The sequence below is a fragment of the Triticum dicoccoides genome, chromosome 6B (assembly GCF_002162155.2).
Source record: "Triticum dicoccoides isolate Atlit2015 ecotype Zavitan chromosome 6B, WEW_v2.0, whole genome shotgun sequence".
NCBI classification, from domain to species: domain Eukaryota; kingdom Viridiplantae; phylum Streptophyta; class Magnoliopsida; order Poales; family Poaceae; genus Triticum; species Triticum dicoccoides.
The window spans coordinates 644,303,618-644,309,310 of record NC_041391.1 but is presented as its reverse complement, the minus strand read 5'-3'; positions in this window follow the sequence as shown (position 1 = coordinate 644,309,310).

Below are 5,693 nucleotides of genomic sequence, written 5' to 3'. Positions count from 1 at the left end.
GATCTTTCAAACACGAGGAGCTTGCCAAAGGATAAAGTAAAAAGGGAAAGGTGTGGATCACCTTGACTCAAGCATAAAGTAAAAACATAAAGTAAAAGATAGGCCCTTCGCAGAGGGAAGCAGAGGTTGTCATGCGCGTTTAGGGTTGATGCATAAAATCTTAATGCAAAAGAACATCACTTTATATTGCCCCTTGTGTGTGGACCTTTATTATGCAGTCCGTCGCTTTTATTACTTCCACAACAAGTTCGTACAAAGCTTATTTTCTCTGCACTAATAAGTCATACATATTTAGGAGAGCAATTTTTATTGCTTGCACCGATGACAACTTACTTGAAGGATCTTACTCAATCCATAGGTAGGTATGGTGGACTCTGATGACAAAAATTGGGTTTAAGGATATTTGGAAGCACAAGTAGTATTTCTACTTGGTGCGAGGAATTTGGCTAGCATGAGGGGGAAAGGCAAGCTCAACATGTTGGAAGGTCAATGACAATATACTTTAACTGAGATGTCGGAAAACATAAACCATTACGTTGTCTTCCTTGTCCAACATCAACTCTTTTAGCATGTCATACTTAATGAGCGCTTCACAATAATAAAAGATGTCCAAGATAATATATCTATATGTGAACCCCTCTTTCCTTATCACTTCCTATTAATTGCAACGATGACCAAGGCTACGTTCATCAACTCTCAACAATTTTTATGCCTCATACTTTCTATGTGTGAAGTTATCACTATCCATAAGATCAATATGAACTCTTTTATTCTTTCTACTTTCTCAAGATCATGGCACATAGCAAAGCCCTTGACTCAACACTAAACTTTATTATAGATAGCACACGGACTTGATTACATAAAGAGATCACAATGCAAAACTCAAACTACTTGATATCAAGACTTCAAACTACTAATGAAGACACTACTAAAAGGATCGAACTAAATAAAGCGGTAAAGATAGGAGTGTGATGGTGATACGATACGGGGGAACCTCCCCCAAGCTTGGCGGTTGCCAAGGGGAGTGCCCATACCCATGTGATTATGTCCTCAGAGGTGATGGAGGTGGTGATGATGACGTTGGATAATCGCACATTGAGCGTAAAAGTTCATCCAACTTGCGGATAATGCCCTTAAGCCCATCAATATGATCCTTCAACAAAATATTCTCTTGTGTGAGATACTTGTTCTGTATGCGAGCTAACTCAATCATCTTGAAAGCTTCAATCTCTGTTGGAGTAAAGAGGTTAGGTAAAGGTTGAGGGATATCTTCTTCTTTCACCGCCGGAACTTGAACCTCCATGGATTTCTTGATCCCTTCATCCTTGTTGATCTCTTCTGGTTCTTCTCTTTTTAGCACTATCTTCAAAAGCCAAGCATCCTTGTCTTCATTGTTGGAGGAGGGTGAAGTCATGGTGCTCTAAATCTGAAATAGAAACAGCTCGAAACGAAAACAGAGGATATTTACGTGATACGGTGGTCAAAACCTTCGGGAGTATATATAATGAATTTTTACCGACCAAAATACGTAACATTCAAGAAAACGGAGTCCGAGAGGCACACGAGGTGCCCACGAGACAGAGGGGCGCGCCCTCCACTCTCGTGGGAGCCTCGTGTCCCTTTCGGACCACTTCTTTCTTCCTAAAATTCTTAAATAATCCAAAACTGATAAAAATTGCCATTGGAGTTGTTTTGGAGTCGGTTTACTTATCGTACCACATACCTATGCCTTTTCGGAGTCTGGAACGTTCTGGAAAGTGTCCCTTATGTATTTCTCAGGGGTTACGGTTTCAACAATATTAGTTTCAACATTGATAGGATTACCTGAAATATAGTGTTTAATTCTTTGACCGTTTACCACCCTCGGATTTGTGCCTTCGAAGTTGTTGATTTTTATAGCACCAGAACGGTAGACTTCCTCGATAACGTAGGGACCTTCCCATTTTGAGAGAAGTTTTCCTGCAAAAAATCTTAAACAAGAGTTGAATAATAACACATAATCTCCTACGTTAAACTCACGCTTTTGTATCCTCTTATCATGCCAGCGTTTGACTTTTTCTTTGAAAAGCTTGGCATTCTCATAACCTTGGGTTCTCCATTCATCAAGTGAGCTAATATCAAATAACCTCTTCTCACCGGCAAGTTTGAAGTCATAATTGAGCTCTTTGATAGCCCAATAGGCCTTATGTTCAAGTTCAAGAGGTAAATGACACGCTTTTCCATAAACCATCTTATAAGGAGACATACCCATAGGATTTTTGTATGCAGTTCTATAGGCCCATAATGCATCATCAAGTTTTTTGGACCAATTCTTTCTAGATCTATTCACAGTCTTTTGCAAAATTAATTTAAGCTCTCTATTGCTCAACTCTACTTGACCACTAGACTGTGGATGATAAGGAGATGCTATTCTATGATTGACATCATACTTAGCAAGCATCTTACGGAAAGCACCATGAATAAAATGTGAACCACCATCAGTCATAAGATATCTAGGGACTCCAAACCTCGGAAAAATAACTTCTTTAAGCATTTTAATAGAAGTGTTATGATCAGCACTACTAGTTGGAATAGTTTCTACCCACTTAGTAACGTAATCAACATCGACTAAGATATGTGTATAACCATTAGAGGCAGGAAAAGGTCCCATATAATCAAAGCCCCAAACATCAAACGGTTCAATAACAAGAGAGTAATTCATATGCATTTCTTGACGTCTACTAATGTTACCTATTCTTTGACATTCATCACAGGATAAGACAAACTTACGAGCATCTTTGAAAAGAGTAGGCCAATAAAAACCAGATTGTAGTACCTTGTGTGCAGTTCTATCTCCAGCGTGGTGTCCTCCATAAGATTCAGAGTGACACTTACATAGAATCTGTTCATGTTCATGCTCAGGCACACGACGTCTAATAACACCATCTACTCCTTCTTTATAAAGGTGTGGATCATCCCAGAAGTAATGTCTTAAATCATAAAAGAACTTTTTCTTTTGCTGGTATGTGAAACTAGGCGGTATAAATTTAGCAACAATTAATTAGCATAATCAGCATACCAAGGAGCAGTACGAGAAGCATTGACGACCGCTAATTGTTCATCAGGAAAGCTATCATTAATAGGCAGTGGGTCATCAAGAACATTCTCTAACCTAGACAAGTTATCTGCAACGGGGTTCTCAGCTCCTTTTCTATCAATAATATGCAGGTAAAATTCTTGGAGCAAGAGAACCCATCTAATAAGTCGAGGCTTAGCATCTTTCTTTTCCATAAGATATTTAATAGCAGCATTATCAGTGTGAATAGTAACTTTGGAATCAACAATATAAGGTCTAAACTTATCACATGCAAACACAACTGCTAAGAACTCTTTTTCAGTAGTAGCATAATTCCTCTGGGAAGTATCAAGAGTCTTACTAGCATACTGGATGACATTCAATTTCTTATCAACTCTTTGCCCAAGAACAACACCTACAGCATAATTACTAGCATCGCACATAATTTCAAAAGGTAAATTCCAATCAGGTGGCTGAAGAATAGGTGCAGTGATCAAAGTTTTCTTAAGTGTTTCAAAAGCTTCTACACAATCATCATCAAAGATAAAATGGATATCTTTTTGCAATAAATTAGTCAGAGGCCTAGAGATTTTAGAAAAGTCCTTAATGAACCTCCTATAAAAACCGGCATGACCAAGGAAACTTCTTATACCTTTTATGTCCTTGGGACATGGCATCTTTTCAATAGCATCAACTTTGGCTTTATCAACTTCAATACCTCTCTTGGAGATCTTGTGCCCCAAGACAATGCCTTCATTAACCATAAAGTGACACTTTTCCCAATTCAGGACGAGACTAGTGTCTTCACATCTATGCAAAACTCGATCAAGGTTGCTCAAAAAATCATCAAAGGAGGATCCATAGACGGAGAAGTCATCCATGAATACCTCACAAATCTTTTCACAAAAATCAGAGAATATAGCCATCATGCATCTTTGAAAGGTAGCAGGTGCATTACATAAACCAAAAGGCATACGTCTATAACAGTACCAAAAGGGCAAGTAAAAGTAGTTTTAGATTGATCCTTCGCTGACATAGGTATCTGAGAGAACCAGAATAACCATCTAGAAAGCAAAAATGTGTGTGTTTGGATAGCCTTTCTAGCATTTGATCAATAAAAGGTAAAGGGTAATGATCTTTCTTAGTAGCTTTATTTAACTTACAGAAATCAATTACCATCCTATAACCTGTAATAATTCTTTGCGGGATCAATTCATCTTTATCATTAGGAATGACGGTAATACCTCCCTTTTTAGGGACACAATGGACAAGGCTTACCCATTCACTATCAGCAACGGGGTAAATAATACCCGCCTCAAGGAGCTTTAGTATCTCCTTTCTTACCACTTCCTTCATCTTGGGATTTAATCGTCTTTGAGGATCTCTAACTGGTTTGGCATCTTTCTCCACTGAAATCTTGTGTTGACATAATGTGGGACTAATGCCCTTAAGATCGTCCAGAGTATATCCAATAGCTGCACGGTGCTTCTTCAGAGTTTTCAATAATCTTTCTTCTTCTTTCTCTGAAAGGTTAGCACTAATAATAGTAGGATATATTTCTTTTTCATCAAGATAAGCATACTTAAGATTATCAGGTAATGGTTTGTGTTCAAACACGGGATCACCCTTGGGTGGAGGGGGATCCCCAAGAATTTTAATGGGAAGGTTATGTTTCAGCATAGGTTCCTGTTTAAGGAACACTTCATCTATTTATTCCCTTTCCTTCATAAACATATCATTTTCATGGTCTAGCAAATATTGTTCTAAAGGATCAGTTGGAGGAACAGCAATGGAAGCAAGACCAATACTCTCATCCTTACTAGGTGGTTCCCTTTCACGAGGTTGTCTACTAAATTTAGCAAAATTAAACTCATGAGACATACCATCTATGCCAACAGTAACAATATTCCTTTCATAATTAATCTTAGCACTAGTAGTATTCAAGAAGGGTCTACCAAAAATAATGGGACAAAAGGCATCTTGTGGGGAAGCAAGAACAAGAAAATCAGCAGGGTATTTAACCTTCCCACACAAAACTTCAACATCTCTAACAATCCCAATAGGTTTAATGGTATCCCTATTAGCAAGCTTAATAGTAACATCAATGTCTTCTAATTCAATGGGTGCAATGTCGTGCATAATTTCTTTATAAAGATCATAAGGTATCGCACTAGCACGGGCACCCATATCACATAAGCAATGATAACAATGATCTCCTATTTTAACAGAAATAACAAGCGTGCCTACGATAGGTCTACGTGTCTTAGTATCAGGTCTAGCAATATTAGCAGTCTCACCCAAGAAAGAAATAACATGCCCATCTAAGTCCTCATCCAAGAGATATTTAACCATAGAAATACTAGGTTCAACATTAATTTGCTCAGGAGGTGTATAAGTCCTAGTATTACTCTTACGAACAACAGTCGAAGCTTTGGCATGATCCTTTATCCTAACAGGAAAAGGAGGCTTTTCAACATAAGCAGTAGGAACAATAGGATCACTATAGGTAATAGTCTTTTCTTCGACTGTAATAGGTGCAACTACTTTCACTTCAACAGGAGGATTATATTTAAACCACTTATATTTAGGGAGATCAACGTGAGTAGCAAAAGATTCACAAAAAGTAGCTACTATCTCA